The following is a 17081-nucleotide window of genomic DNA, read 5'->3' as shown; positions in this document are numbered from 1 at the left end:
AAAGAACACTTTTATTTGGTTTATCCGGCAAATATCTCATCTTTTCATGTAAATGTCAAAACATCGTTCCTTTATTCAAATCCTTCCAATTTTCTTTAATACAATTAGAAAAAAAACAGAACGCATAATATCTTTCAAACTTAAACCGTTTTGAACTCCATTGAACTGTATAGAATAATTGAAAACTTACTAAATTATATTTGAGATGTTCTAGTTCATTTAATCATGTCTCTGTATCTAAGAAGATATGTATTTATCTTGAGATTATCTTTTGTGACAATGTGATTCGCAAATAAAACTTTTTTTTTTAAATTTAAAATAATACTCAAATTTTGTCTAAATTAACGAATGGCTTTATAAGAACTTTCAAAAACTGTTCATCTTTACTATTAGTATAATCAGCTAAATTTTTTTAAATCAAAACTTATTGTTTTGCATCCATCGAAAGTTATTTAATAATAACATGTTGCTTTCCTATAAGGAGAGCGTGGTTGATGATGGGGGGGGGGGGGGCCTTTTGTCCTGATATATTCACAGATATTCATCAACAATAGTTTTTTTAATAAACCTTACAGTTCTTGTCTACCTATCCACGTGGCTTACAAGTAACACCGAATTATCTAGGCCATGGCATAATAAATCCTCGCTAAAAGAAAATAGCTGACCCAGCTGACAAACCAAAAACACAATGAAAAATTAGGTCACCCCTTTTTCATCAATAGAAGAGTTAAAAATATTTCAAAAAGGAGAAGAAAAAAGTGCGTTCGAAAAGTTTGTAAACCTTGACTGTGTTAGAATCGAGAATTTGTTTAAAAGCGAAAATGGACAGAAATGTATGTGTGCGCTACCCTTTGGCATAATCAAGACGCAATTTGCTCGTTTGGTTTTCAAGGTGGTTTTAGGAGATTAATTCTTGTTATTCGGGTCAGACTTATTTTCCATTTTTCCAATGTGATAGAAGGATATTTTTCGAAAGGCTTCTACTGAGCTCTGAATTCAAGCGATTGTGATAGTTTGGGACAACTAGTAGTTTCCAGACTCGAATACAAAATGGGTTTGAAAAAACTATTTTTAGTATCTATACGGTAGGATTGCTCCGCAGCCGCTCCCCCCTCCCCCCTGATGAAGTGCCTTTTGTTTGTTTATATCCTTCTTCTACAGCAAAGATACATTCATTCATCCATTATTCATTTGGCAAGACATGATACTTTGCATGAATGTTTAATAATAAAGATTATTGATAATGATAATAATTGTATATAAACATATAACATGTAGGGCATCTCTTCCATAGGATTAAAGGAGCTGTCCTTTTGTCTAAGGATGAATTAAGAATGGTAGAGGTTTATTTTCTAATGTTTTTCTGAGACGTCAAGTGAAGTACTCTTTCTCAGAAATAATAGAATAGTGGAAATAGTAGATTGCAGCAGTGAGATATTATATTAATTTAAATGATATAGATATGTGGATGATTGAAATAAACATGAACATTTTATTAAAATCATAAGATTGCAAAAATATCAAAAATTATTCTATGTCACCAAGTTGGGTCAATGATTAAGTTTATGCCAAATAATATCGAATGAAAAATGACGTTTATGATAAGTTACATTCTACTGGAGTCAGGAGACGGACCATTCTTCTTTAATTCTATGACGGACCTTGATTCGGACGAATTAAACCCTGACCACCGGATTTTTTAAAAAAGAGCAAAAAGAATTCTAAACTTTTCAAAGTACAGTCACTTCTGAGATTAAAAATATAAAACCTTCGTCGGGCGTTCATGAAAGCTCAAAATTGGGGCAAGCCCATTGTCTAGCCATTGAGTATTACTAATATCCCTTTGTAAGTTGTGAATAGATGACCCCATTTATTTCACCCCTTTGGTGGTGTTGTAACTTCATTGTCAAGGGTGGGACTAGTGGTAGTTTTTTCCTCTTTATTTTTTATTAAGAACGTTATAGCATTGACCGGAGGGTGTGCTTGTTCTGTGTTGTGGTTAGGTGTCCATGGTATCATAATGAAATGTCAGGTAAAGGTTACAAGTAACCAGATTGACTGCTCGAAGTTTTAAACCAATCAAGTAGTCTTAAACATGGTGTTTCTCAAAGAAGTAAGAATAGTGTATGATGAGGGGCGATGTGGAGGGGGCGACAGCCTTTACCTTGGTATATTTACAATATCGAGTCATTTGAAGGGGGTATGTTCGAATAGTAATACTTGCCTCAGTGTTCATGGTACTATTATTTCATAGGAGCAGTTGTATGTGACAATAATTATCAAAATTATAGTTTATACAAAAGGAAAAACAGAGAGGGAAATTTGATACAGGAGGGTTTAGACACAGAAGTGGGGTTTGAATAATCTATGCAAATAAAAACAAATAAATAAAATAAAAAAGAACGAGTTTAAACTTGAATATTTTTCGAAGCAGCCCTAATCAAACTTTCGTTTTCGTTTTAAATGAGTTACTTGTGTAAGGTGGAGCTTATTTGTACTTATGACAAAGTCATTTACTTAACTATGACCCATGTGATATTTTGGCTCATCACCATACTTCGTCTCCTGGCTAAAAACGTAATCAGCGATGCAAAGTGACACCGTCGGGTCTGACCCGAAATTGACATCATAATTTTACGTTGTACCTGGCATGTGTTTCATCAAAGAGAAAGATTGAACAAAGAATAGAGCAAAGACAAATATTATGCCGGCATGTATATGCCTAATCCGTCTCGTTCGTCAAAGAATCGGATAGAAAGTAGAAAGCTGAGGGGGAAAAAATCGGCACAGATGTTAGTTTAAGAAGGGAGTAATACCTTTTGTTAGTGTCACGGCTACATTGCCAAGCTACGCGGGAAATCCTATCAAAAATCACGCACATAGTCCCATTCATATCGTCTGCATCTAGCTTACCCGCTTATCATCCGAGTACGGACGGTCTCTTTGTGATAGTTCAGAGAAAGGTATGGAGACTTTGGAGTGCATTTATTTGAACAAGAGAGAGAGATAGATAGATAGAGAGACAGAGAGACAGAGAGAGAGAGACAGAGAGACAGAGCGACAGAGAGTTATACAGAGAGACAGACAGAGACACACACACAGAGAGAGAATGCATAACCGTTTTTTAAATATTTTTTCTATAGTTTCAAGCACTTTCAATCTGTAGAATGATACCTCCCCGAGTCGTTAATTTCATACTTTTGTTTACAACTACATCTATATTTAGTAAATTCTTTATTTTAAAATTCTACTTTATCCCATATTTGAAGCTACCAGAAATTTGAGCACTAGACAACAAAAAGAAAATCAAAAAAGTTTGTATACGGTTTCGGAATGATTAATCACTTATGCCATTCAAGTTGTATCTTCAAATCAGTATGCATTGTCTTTTCCCGTGTCTAATCGTGTATAAGATGATCTTTCGATTTTTTTAAAAAGTAATTGAAAAGAAATGGTGACATATGGTGTTGGGGCAAAATATTATGAATGAGCTATTGTAAAACCTGTCATGCTTTATCAGTTTTATCATTTTCTCTTTTTTATGATGCGAATTGAGGGCATGGCTTTATTTTACGTTACTTTGTTTGAAAAGAGGCCAACAGTATTGGCCTTTTTCAGCTCGTCGCTATGGAAACCTAAGTATAATTTCAGACCGTTTTATTCAAATACTTTTAATATACATTTAGACTAAATGCAAATCATTCATGTGACCACAACGTTAAAGTCGTTTCGAAATGCGTAAAGACAATACTTTGGAATATATACAACACACTCGTTCAATGATGTACGCCTATGCCATTTTCAAGTAGTTCCAATATGTGCAAATAAGTTCTTGGGTGTATTCCTTCTCCAAACATCTAACATAATCCGATTGCAGGACTAGTGAGATCTATGACATGTGTAGTTATTTGTATATGCTATCTTGAGTCACTGTTATTTGCAGTCATAGAGCATTATTCAAGACATTTTGTCATGTCTCAATGATTGTAAACACTTTTCATCTGAAGTACTTTATGAGATCATTATTGGGATTTTCAGGTGCATAATGTTAATGGAGTAACATTTTATGAGAGTTTGCACAGTCTGTGTTGTCGAGATGTTGTAATCTAGGAAGAGAGAAAAAGAGAGGGAGAGAGAAAGAGACAGAGAGAGAGAGAGAGAGAGTGGGGGAGAACAGGGGGGGGGGGGTAACGACAATGTATATTATGTACATACTTTCATGTCCTTCTTGGTTGAAAAACAAGCACAAAACGTATATTCTGACAATCCTGAGCGACGGGGCCGCTCGGTTTGCTTTTCGGTTTGAATTTCGAGGCGCAAACACGGTGTAAATGGCGTTGAACGGGGACGCGTAACACCCCATGCTTAATGGGTGGGGTTTAGAATTCAAGGTCAAAATCTCAAATAACTGCGGCGAGTTGGAAAACCCCTCTGGGATGGAATTAAAAATCGTTTACCGGTGTTTCTCAATGCCCCGACATCGTATGCAGACCAATCTAGATTATCAAGGGGGGTTCAGGGTCACCCTCCCCTCCCCTCCCCATATTCAATGTCAAGTTTGAAATAATTTAATACGGTTCTGAATTGTACAAATTTAAATTCAGGGTGCTAACATTATCTACGGCTTATTTTGTAGGTCTTGCCATGAACAGTATAAATAGGCATCCAATCTGAAAATTTGATTAATACAACATACTGCACCAAATTATTGATTACATAATGTTTCACCAAAATTAACCTCAAATATTCAACAGGTTGATTGTAGATTTATTTTTGTTCTCGCTCGAACCATATCATCATAAAAACATAGGCCTACTATTATGACAATGATTTGAGTAATTCTTGCTCCCCCGCAATGAAAACTATATCACGGTACACAAACAATTAATATTTTAGCTATCTAGTACAATTTGAATATCTTTGAGAACTTCGGTCCGTAATAGCAAGATTTTTTATCAAATATTTTTGTTTTTGATGTAGCGAAAAAACATCCCAATGTTTTCGAAATCTGTATTTTGATTACTGAAAATTCCATTTTCCATGTGATTTGGAATGTGGTAGTTCTCGCCCCATGCATCCCTTCAAACAATTTTTACTGGCTACGCCATATTCTAGGGCGAAGCCGTGTATTCATCTCGCGCTGAACCAGAAGCCGAGAATCGAAAAATTGCACTTTCTGCTTCCGTCGTGTTGGTGTGTTTGTATTAGAATGTTCAGTCATTAAACAGCCGTTAGACAGGGCAAATACAATGACGTTTAAGAAGATTAAATGACAAAGACTGGACGAATTTCTCAAATTGGTCTTGGAATTATGTCTGACTTGATCATATTGCTAGGTCTGTACTGACTGCATAGTGAAGGTGAGATAACGATGGAAGAGGGATTCTCATTTCGTAATCAAGTTCATTCCAATTCCTTTCTTCCCCAAATCCGTCCTCGGGTTCAGAACCATTCGTCATTATTCGTATTCATATAAGGAGATGAGCTCATAGATTAGAAATACGTTTATTTCTCATGAAATTTGATGACAACATTTTCTCTACTATTTTTCTTTATTATAAATAAATATATATCTGGACCCCCTCCCCCCACGTTTTGTTGTATACCGCTGTTCAAATATTGTGCAGTCTATTATAAAGCAATAAACGAGAGTTGCAAAAATTGGCAATGAACTTTGAAAGTCAGGAGACTGATGAAAAATCAGTGCCTTTACAAACCAATCTTCCCTTTCTCAACTAATCACGACATGACGCGAATTGCTCATATTCTTTCTTTTTTTATATAAATACAGTTAGAAATGGACCCCTTTTAGGAAAAAAGGGGAACCGAGATTATACACAAGTATGTTCATGTACACATTAAGTAACTATGACAAATGATTTGATTTGCTTTTTGAAATGTGCAGTGATTAAATAAATATCGCTGAGACTTTAAAGTCATTGAAAATGACAAGCATAACATGTCAATACAAATTGAAGCTGTTCCTTTGGCGAAAATTATATCATGTTTAAATTCAATTAAAACACCTGCATAACTAATGATAGCACTCAGTACAGCATATTGATATTCGTTCATGCTTATTAGTACTGCCTTCTCATGAGGAAATAAATTGAATGTATCAGGTCAAACGTTCAACAAAACAATAAATATCACATGAAACCACACGAAGAAAAGTAAACACTCTGACTTCTATATATCTATTTGATTGAATTATTTGAGAATATTGTATTTGCGCACTGTGAATAAGGACCTGCAGGGGGACCGTTCTGCTCTGATAATCTTTTAAAGAGTGTCACTATATTAACAACAAATCTAACCGAGCAACACCATAAACCTTTGTTATGGTTGTGTATTTGGTGACTTCTGATCTTATTTTTGAGTTCCAGTCTTCTGGATATGAACTGTTTTCGTGTATGCATGCTTTTATTTGAAATTGCCATAGTAACAGGTAGTTGTCAGGACGTTTCCCCACGTGGATAGCGTTGACGATATTCATTTAATAAATAGTATTACAGTTTTTATGAATGCTGATTTTTTTTCTTGCTATATTTCTCTTTAGTACATTGTCTAACGTTCTTTATCGAGTTCCAGGGTGGTCTATCAAAATTTAAAAAATGAGAATCACATTTGATACCTCTGATGGGCAAATCTGGGCCCTTTTTCATAAAACTTGTTATCATTAGTAAGTTACAATAACTGGTATAATCTATTGAAATCGTAGCATTTCTTTGGTTGAGATTTTGTCATAGAAATGTGGCCTTTGTCCTTGATAACAAGTTTTATACAGGGATGATATTGATCGGAATTGATCAGAACTTAATTTGACACTGATGTCGCAAATCTGTACTGATGAGATAAATAGTTGCAAGTTTACAATTAATTGGAAGCATTATTGAATTGAATTGGATGACTAGCGATCAATTTGGATTAATTGCAGTCAAGGCATTGATATTCATTTTTTCCGAGATAAAGGTTTGACGTGACATTAACAGTTTACAATAAAAGAAGACCAAAAATCAGTTTGTATGTTGATACTGTGAATAGGTACACTCTTAATGTCAGCGAGTAAATTGTGCCGAGTAAAACAAGTTGAGTAACAAAATGAGCAATTCAGTACTCAAGCTGGAGTAAGACCTTGATTTTAGTGGTACTCGACACCCGAGTAATTTGTTACCTTCGATAAAGAGTAAATCAATGACTCAACATTGAGTACGAATTTCGTTTGTATCAATTTTGAGTAAACTACGGTTGGGTATTACGCTGCGGCAGGTGATAAATAAATCAACATTGATCTCTTACCCGAATTTACCTCGGGTGCGAGTGAAAGTTGGATCGATGGAAAGTGCAACTAGCTGTCAATATGCATGTGACACCTGTTCTACACATTTTTACATAATAGCAGCTGTATGTTCCTTTGTCTACCTAAGGAACTGGATATTTTGTACTCTTTCATTGTCCGTCATGTGCATGTCTCGTGCATGCATGTGCGCGTGCAGAAAGATGCGAAAGAACTGAGATACACTCTTAGAAAAAAGGGTGCAAAAAAGGGTGCAAAATAAGAGTTTGCACCCTTTACATAAAAATGAACCCTATTGAAGGAAAAGGGGTTAAAAAAAGGGTGCAATATAAGATTTTGCACCCTTCCCACAAAAATGAACCCTATCGACCAAAAGAGGGTGCAAAATAAAAGTTTGCATATGCATGCATATTCATGATTACTTTCCACGTGTTCACATAAAAATACATTTATCATGATTTGTTAAGCAAATTATGACAATGCACATCAATTTTTTGATTTTGTATTTTCCTTTGGCAATCATTAACCAATATATTATTTTGTCTGATCATGTTACAATTACATTCACGTTTTAGCAATAGATATATTGATTATATGATTACTAACCAAGAAACATCATGCATGTTTAATATGTATTTGTGTACGAGCAAATTTTACCAGTATTCCTCGATGATGGGTGCAGGATTGCACCTTTTAAAGGGTGCAGGATTGAACCCCTAAAGGTGCTGCTATTGCATCGGTTTGCACCCCTAATGGAGTAAAAACATGTACTTAACTTAGTACATGTTTTTACTCAATATTGATTGAGCAACTAAGCGTTACCCAGAAAACATACTCAATATTTGAGCAAAAAAATCGCTCAAACAATTTGAGTCAAAACATGTACTCGTTAATTGAGTAAAATTTGGCTCAACTCATGAGCAGTTTCTTACTCGACATGAGTTGATTACTTTTTTACCCAGTACTGAGTAAAAAAGGAAACCGCTAAACAAAGAGTAAATATTGAGTAAAGGTTGACTCATTCAAACTGAGTAGAGATTTAGTCTTTTATTGAGTAATATTTTTACTCAACAGATGGGTAGATTTGTTACTCAACACATGCTGAGTAAAGTTTACTCAAAAGTCGGGTGGTTTCCTTTTGACCACCCAAAAGAGTAACATTTTGACTCAAATTGAGCAGTTTTTTTTTAGAGTGTACTTAGAAGAGAATGAAATCCGTGTTTGCCGGGTAAAAAGGATGACCGTGTCATATACCCATATAATTTGCCGTCATAACTGGACTCATTCATTGCTGAAAGCACTAGTGTTCTTGGAGCTTATAATAACATCGAATAATCTACAAACATTGACAATTTTTACAGTTTTCCAAACAATTCGTCCGACTTTCCTTCGATGTACCTCCAACATTAAACGTGTCATCTACTTTTAAGTTTCGTCTGCCCCTTATCAGCTATTCATTTAATTTCTATAAAAATGGCTTTACAGGTAAAGAATGAAAGGATAGTAAAGAGATGTTGGGATAACTTATAGCTCTCTATTGATGGACTCCCTACTTAGCGAGATAGAATTTTAAAAATGTCTCCGGTAATTTCGATGGCGTGCGTTCAAATCCCACCGCTGCCACCATTGTAAACAATTCGCTTTTTACTACAGCCCTTCTGCTCCTGAAAGCTAGAAAAATATTCTTGTTCTCTTTAAAAATTAAGTTATTTAACTCAATAATAACTAAGGAAGACAATAAGAAACGAGATCTGAATGCATAAAGTTCCTATGTTGCACTGAGTTTATATGCAGGAAATCCATATCGAAGAATTGAACGTTATTAAGTGACATAACAAAACATAATTGATGGGGAAACGTTGATAGGTGATAACAATGGAGGAACCTACACGAAGGTACAGAAAACACCCATAAGATCGCATGGAAGAACGATCGTGATATTTTCTGAATATCAATGAGAGAAAAACTATTTAATAGAACCATATGAATTGGAAATGGAATGGAAATTGAATTCTGTGAATTTAAAAAGGAATGGGGGAAAGTAGGCATGGTAATGACGGTAAGAATTATACGTAAAGATGTAGAAGGAAACAGCTCATGAAGACTGAATAAAGCTGAGAAATGAACGAATATTATAATGGCAAATCTTGGGTGTTCGTACAATTACGATTGGACAAAGAAAGAATTGTGAAATCAAGAGATATTCGCGACATTTGGTATTTATTGTGAACTTCAAGGTGATTTTCAAAGAAGAGGGGTTGCTTGCAGTTCAGTTGAAGATTAATGTCCCATGAATATCCAAAAAGGAAATTCAGCGAAATGCTTTTCTTTCTGTCCAATAGTACACCAGATTTATGTCGTTCTAACGTACGTGGAATGAAATGCACTAGTAGGAGTATTTATGTGTAGGTATCACTTTAGTTAGACGTCTCAAATTCCTAATTGAGTGATATAGTCGTTGCATATAAAGAAGAAGAGTTTAATGATCTCAATTACATTCGATTCGAATAAAGTTTATCGGACATTAATTTGAAGGAGGAATGAATGGCTTTGGAAATTGTGTAATTAACAGTGGAGTATCTACGACACTGATGAATAACGTTGAAAGTGAAGTAAATGTATAAAATGGGGTGATAACTTCAGTCTTTATCTCTTCTTATTATCACGCGTATATCCGTTACAAGGATTAGCATTTGAGGGACTAAGGAGAAAGATTTGTCAATTCACTGGCGCTTTGAGACAACCGTCTGCGGATTAACGTGGGCGTAACGGGCGTAACTAACGCGCGCGGATGCGTTTTAAGTCTGAAATTAGACACCAGTATCACTTACTCATCGCTAAGTTCACGTGTGTTTGATACGTGTTCTGTGATATGGGAAAGCCGGATAGGGGATTATTTCAGCCGATTCCTGGAGCGGGTTTTGCTATCTATGCCTTCAGGGGCCCTCACTGTGATAGACCCTGGTTTGCATCTTCTCTGTGAAACTTCTGAAAGTAGGATTGGTGAATTTCACCCAGGCAAAAATGTGACTCCTCGTAACTTGCTTCAGGGTGGGATCTTATTCAGATGAAGGATATAGGGGAGGGTTGGGGATTGGCGATTATATCACAGTTCAGTTTGTTTCCATATTATAATTCAGAAGGGAATGTCCATTCCATAATCGTTTATTGACTGTCTCAGTGGCGGATCCAGGGGGCCCCCTTGAGCGCCAGGGGAGGGGGGCCATCTAAAAAAAAGGGTTAAATTAACGTGTTTTAAATTGTATTTTTTCCAGGGGAGGGGGCCGGCTCCCCTTGACCCCCCCCCCCCCCTGGATCCGCCACTGAACTGTCTTACCAACTGATTTTCTTCATGGTCTTTTTCATGTAAAAAGTTGTGCATTTCGTTGAAGATTTTACATTGTAAGGTTTTGTACCTCTCTACTTCCTCCTCACGTGGACTAGTTGATCCTTTTCCTCGGATTCCCCTCTCTGTCATCCTCCTTTTCAAAGGGTACGACGACTGAAAAGAAAAGAGACAAGCCAGGGCGTTGTCTATTGATGTTGCCTCTCCAGTCCTATATACAGACCCCTGAAGCGCCGGTATATAGAAAAGGGTGCTTCAAGCTAATATCATTCTGCTACTGGTACTACAAAAAGCCGTATATATACACGATGAATGGAAGCGTTTTAAGTATTTCCAACAAAGTAGCCAGCGTGGTTCACTATCATCCAATTAATTGTTGAATGCCTTTCCTTGAAATATCCATCCGCCTTGTTAATCTTTTTCATTTACAACTCATTCAGCGTAAAGAAGAATTAAAACTTGTATTTACTAACATGCTTACGATGCGGAAACTGTATACCATTTATATTCCATTTAGCCCTCAAGAACCGCAGTTATTCACTTGTTAATAACAAACGAAAGTGATTTTAATTCAAGTGTAATATAATAAAGGCCCCCTATTCCTCGGAGCTACGGTGGTATTTGTACATTGGTAATTTAATTATTGGAAAGCGCGCTGTCGATATCGCTAGGTGATTAGTTCATTATGTTCGATACTGCATGTTGAACTTCTGGCCGAAAGTAGCATTGGAGAGATGATTTACACATTTTGGAATAAGAACCTATACTGAAGAATGATTAGAAGTGAGTGTTGATTGTATTTTATAGCTAATTTTCAGATTTGCTCATCGAAGGTTTTATTTTCCTTTCTCTTTTCTGTTTTTAGAAAGACAGGCATGGTTACAATGATAAAAACAATCAGGTAATGAAGTGAATTTTAGACTATACGTTAGTCATGACTTTAATACATTTCACAAAATGGCACCATCATTGTGGAGGAAAAACATACGCACCCGCTGGGCGTATACACACATCATTAGCACACACAAAGAGGGGTGCACGTGCTTTCAAAGGTGTGCGCGATCGAGAGGAGTGAGAAAACGCCGTTCCCCCTTCCTCTTCCACACACAACAGGCAAAGCGCGGCGCCACGAGAAATAGCGCGTCTTTTTCCTCCACCATAATCAAATCTTCGTAACTCGCAACCATCGCCTCGCCTGAAAATGTTCTCCAACCTCCCCAGGAAGACTTCATTATATTATCTCTATTCTCTTCTCATTTAATTCAGAAGAGGGGATGGATAATATCTTGCTGGCGTATCGAATGAAAGCATCTTGAGGGACTACACTGGTTTCAGATACGCCCCGACAAGGCGCAAATCAACGACTGATTGAATTAAACTCATATCAATTTGTTACCCACGTTGCTTAAATGAGGGTTTGGTGGGTGCAGTAGGCCGTTAAATGATCATAACTATATCAGAAAATGGATTTGTGTTTTATCATAACACAGGGAGGGGAAGATAATAGCGCCCGTGGAGTAATTTCACAATGGGCAAGGATGTTAGCGTGAGATCGTGCAACAGGAGATATGAAGGGAACAGTGGAGTGTCTAGACATCAGATTGTATTATTTTAACCCTCCCAAAGGAAATTTGGTCAGACGAAATATTTGCAGTCAGTCGAAATACACTGTATATCTCGAAAAATAATGACTTTAAATTATCATTTACACGCATGTATATAACACAACAACCTGTTTCCTTTGAAATGTTGTTCTTTTATAATTCTTTGAGTAATGTGTAGTCCGTCAGTTTGTGGATTAAATGTTGAAATAAAATTTGTTGGAAATCTAAAGTTATTAGGTATTACTTAGTATCATTCAAATTTAGTGTTACATGTTAAACAATTCTTTGGCTATGCTATTGACTTTATTTTCGTTCTAGATAATGTTCTTAATATCTGTAGTCTATTTGAAGATTTCTTTCATTTTAAGTAGCATCATTTGTCTTTAACTCTCTTTATTTCTTGTTAAAGTGTCTCGGTAACATTGCCTCAGATTCTGAAATAAAATCCTGGATTTAGCTCATGCTGCAATCATTATGAACTTGTAGGTCAGTCAGGAATCCCATGAATTTTACAAACCGATCGCCTGTTTGATTATCAAGATAATATGACTGGAAATCGAAATTTCAAAAACATTTTCCCAACGGTTTTTTATAACATTACAGTCTATTGGAGAAAATGAGTATTGGAAAAACCGGTCACTCAAAGATTTTTACTTTTTTGAGGCACTTCTTGATCATTTTGAAGCAAGTTTTGTTTAGGGCTTCGATATTACACCATATCACAGGCACTGATAACACGTAGGGCCGTGCATCTCAGATTTAGCATTGGTAAACGATGCCTTTAAGACGAGTTCCTACCTTTTCATGAATTAATACATGTAAAGAAACTCATTGCGCAGATTTCATCTTCCTTATGCAAAACGAATTGTAGATACATGCACTTGAATCCTGTATATTTGAGCGTTCTCATAATCATTAACAAATCGAACAAATTGATTCTCCTTCAAAATAATGACAATGATGAATTATGAAAATGGGTCCTAACTAGCGTGAAATTGATTACGAATGAATTTCAAAATGCATGAGCAACATGCAGTGGCGTACGCAGGATTTTTTCAAGGGGGGGGGGGGGGTTTAAAATCAGGTCCAAAATTTCGCAACGACTCAGGAAAATTTGAAAATTGCGCCGGCCAAAGAGTCGCTCAGTTGGGGGGGGGGGGGGGGGGGGGGGGGAGCGGACATTTTTTTTTTTTTTAGGGAGTCCCAACAAAAATCGCAACGACTCAGCCAGCCGAAAAGTCGCTCAGTGGGGGGGGGGGGGGGGGGGGTAAGCGGACACTTTTTTTTGGGGGGGGGGTCCCAAAAAAATCGCAACGACTCGACCGACCGCTGAATAAGCGGGGGGGGGGGGGGGGGGGGGGGGGGGTAAGAGGACACTTTTTTTTTTTTTTTGGTCTCGAAATTTGAAAATTTGACATTTTGCGTCGTTGGGGGGGGGTAAGGTCACCTTTCTTAGGTCAGCCATTGAGGTTTTTTTTTTTTTTTTTTTTTTTTTTAATAATTTAAAAAAAAAAAAAAAAAAAAAATCCAAAGGTTTTTTTTTTAGGGGGGTTTACACACATAAAAATACCAAAGGGGGGGGGGGTTTAACCCCCAAAACACCCCCCTGCGTACGCGCCTGGCAACATGTCATCTCGAAAGCATTGTCGGGAGCACAATGGAGCACACGAACGCACGCACGTGCGGGTTCAGAAATTTAGATTTCCACATGATTATACCCTTTTAAATTGTAATACAAAAAGAACTCTCATGGGCTAAACAGACGGACATTCTTCCCAGGATGTAAAGCTATACAGCATGCCTGTTGAAATATCGTTTATCTGGGGGAAAAAACCAAGCCACCAGCAGATGAAAAAATCATAACTTTAAAGTAAGAAAAGCGGGGAAAAATTGAACTAAATGCATTAAAAAGCATAAGATATTGCGTTCAATTTCAAGGACCCTTGAAGAGTGGTGGAGGGGGAAGGATGGTAGGGGTGCAACTGGAACAAAATGATAACGGTATGCCTATGCCAATTTTCGTTTAATTAAACCTTTGATAGATTTATACAATTTCCTTTCGTAATTGGACTTCATATAGACTAATAGTCCCAGTAATAGATATTAAATCAAAAGGATTGCTTTAAGGGTTAGGAATGAGTTCTATAACAATATTGTTTTAACAGTCTGGAGAGAAAGAGAGACAGAGTGAGAAAGAAAGAGGGAAAGAGAGTGAGAGAGTTATAGAGAAAGAGTGAGAAAGAGAGAGAGAGAGAGAGAGAGAGAGAGAGAGAGAGAGAGAGAGAGGTACAATAGGTCATGTGAATCAAAAATACGATTGGCATACAATTTACACTTATCTAAGCCCGGTTAGCTCAGTCGGTAGAGCATGGGACTCTTAATCCCAGGGTCGTGGGTTCGAGCCCCACATTGGGCGAACCTTTTGCATTTTTAGTTCGAATGGCATTTCTGAATTCGTTCAAGCTCATATTGAAATTCATCCATTTTCGAGTTGAGATGAGATAAATTCAATCGAATAGTGTTATGATAGACAAAGATAAATATTCATAGTCCATTTTTAATTTGTATGCAAATTAAACACATCTTTTTTCTAATGTTGCATTGCACCCTATATGGGAGAGAGAAGTAACTCCAATTTTTCATATCAGGATCGGAAAATGTTGCGTTGAACCAAACCGTCATTGAAATTATCGTCTCTTTTCAAAAGACACTAGTTAAAATGTTTCATATTGATTATTTTAGAAGAAATTTAAAAAAAAACGACAATGGGTGTACATGACATCAGTAGAGAAAGATGACGAGTCAAAGATAGGTAGAAGAAGAATAAAAAGAAGAAGAACAAGGAGGAAAAAGAAGGAAAGAAGAAGAAGATCATGATGATTAATAGGAGTAAAGACACTGCAATGTGTTTGTGTGTAAGCCCGGTTAGCTCAGTCGGTAGAGCATGGGACTCTTAACCCCAGGGTCGTGGGTTCGAGCCCCACATTGGGCGAACCTTTTAGATTTTGGTACGGATGGCATTTCTGAATTCATTCAACCTCGTATTGGTATTCACCCATTTTCGAGATGAGATAAATGAAATAGAGTTGTGCTATGACTGAACAAAGATAAAGAATCATTGTACATTTTTTTAACAGTTTTGTTAACTACATGCATCTTTTTTTTAAATGTTGCATTCCAGCGTGTGAGAGAAAGAAGCAACTTCAATTTTTCATATCTGGATCGTAAAATGTGTGTTGAACCATACCGTAATAGAAATACTCGGATTCATTCAAAAGTCACTAGTTAATATGCTTCATATTAATTATTTTAGTACTGATTTTAAAAAAACACCAAAAAATGAAAATGTGCGTACAGGATATCAATAGAGACAGGTATGGTGATGTGCCGAAAGGATATTAAGTAAAAGAAGAAGAAGTGAAAGAATGAGAAAAAAGAAGAAATAAAAAAGAAGAAATGGAAGAAATAGAAGAAGAACATAATGATGAATAATAGTGAACCGAATGGCAAATCAGAAGATATTGTGTAAGCCCGGTTAGCTCAGTCGGTAGAGCATGGGACTCTTAATCCCAGGGTCGTGGGTTCGAGCCCCACATTGGGCGAACCTTTTACATGTTGGTACAGATGGCATTTCTGAATCCGTTCAACCTCACATTAAAACTCAACTGGGTTCGAGATGTATGAATGAAGTCGCGTTGCGCTACGACAGACATAGATAAAGATTCATATTACATCTTTTAATTTCTTGCAAATTACATGCATCTTTTTGTGATGTTTCATTCTAGCCCATGGGGGAGAGAAGCAACTCCAATTTTTCATAACGGGATTGGAACATTTTGAATTGTACCAGACTGTTTTTTAGAAATAATCGGCTCTATTCAGAAGGCATTAGTTAAAATGTATTTATTGTCTATTTTAGTACAGCTTTAAAAAAAAAATCAAATGGGTGTACAAAATCTCAGTAATGGAGGGCTTGGTCGTGTCAAAAGGATAGATAAAAGAAGAAGAAGAAGAAGAAGGAGAAAGAAAACAAAGAAGAGGAAGAAGAAGAAGGAGAAGAAGAAGATACTGATTAAAAGGACGAAAGATACTGGCAAATCACGATATTGTGTAAGCCCGGTTAGCTCAGTCGGTAGAGCATGGGACTCTTAATCCCAGGGTCGTGGGTTCGAGCCCCACATTGGGCGAACCTTTTTGTTATTGCTTTCCTAAAAAGCAGGCCAAATTAATTTTATACTGTTTCAGCAATAAACTTTGCCAAGTAAAAACCTTATATCAATGAGTGTAAGAACCCTTCTGGTACTTGTTTGGTAATTATGAGTTATGAAGTAGAAATTGCAGTAAAAACCCGACCTATATAGGCCTATATAACATCATGAACATAAATTCACTTTATTTAAACTTACAACGAATTATATATACACTTCTCGTTAGTGACAGGCATTTTGTTATTAAAGTGATCGTTAATTTCTTCTAAATGGTTTATATATTAACCAGGGAGTATTCACGTGGTTCTTTGCAAGCTCAATTAGATTCAATTTACGCGAAATGCATTCAAGCAAGGGCATTCAACAGCATTTCAATTGCGCACTTGTTCGGTTAAAACGGCGTTCACAATGATGCTCACAGTACGACGAGGCTCCTTTCAAAGCGCGCCAAATGTCGCAGAAATGCATCCTTGGATGCCATGTCGAATCTGTTGTTTCTCTGTAAGCACTCCCGATTTGATTCAATTTTTTTCCGATTCACCTTTCCTTACGAAAACATCGAGGTGTTATTTTGAAAAAGATCCTTTACGTTCGGCACTGTGGGTGAACCATTATAAACTAATTAC

The 17081-nt window shown here is 36.6% G+C and overlaps 4 non-coding genes across 4 annotated transcripts; all 4 read left to right on the top strand.

Annotated features, from left to right (window-relative positions):
- The first annotated feature begins 14590 nt into the window (after positions 1 to 14590).
- Positions 14591 to 14663, top strand: TRNAK-CUU. Its single transcript has one exon. It is a non-coding gene; the product is annotated as a tRNA-Lys (tRNA).
- A 503-nt stretch (positions 14664 to 15166) lies between these two features.
- TRNAK-CUU lies at positions 15167 to 15239 on the top strand. Its single transcript has one exon. It is a non-coding gene; the product is annotated as a tRNA-Lys (tRNA).
- A 537-nt stretch (positions 15240 to 15776) lies between these two features.
- On the top strand, positions 15777 to 15849 carry TRNAK-CUU. The gene has a single exon. It is a non-coding gene; the product is annotated as a tRNA-Lys (tRNA).
- A 512-nt stretch (positions 15850 to 16361) lies between these two features.
- TRNAK-CUU lies at positions 16362 to 16434 on the top strand. Its single transcript has one exon. It is a non-coding gene; the product is annotated as a tRNA-Lys (tRNA).
- The last annotated feature ends 647 nt before the right edge of the window (positions 16435 to 17081 follow it).

Source organism: Strongylocentrotus purpuratus, unplaced genomic scaffold, assembly GCF_000002235.5.
Source record: "Strongylocentrotus purpuratus isolate Spur 01 unplaced genomic scaffold, Spur_5.0 spur5_scaffold_21, whole genome shotgun sequence".
In the NCBI taxonomy this organism is placed as follows: domain Eukaryota; kingdom Metazoa; phylum Echinodermata; class Echinoidea; order Camarodonta; family Strongylocentrotidae; genus Strongylocentrotus; species Strongylocentrotus purpuratus.
The sequence above is the reverse complement of the archived record's forward strand: the minus strand, read 5'-3'. Positions and strand labels throughout refer to the sequence as shown.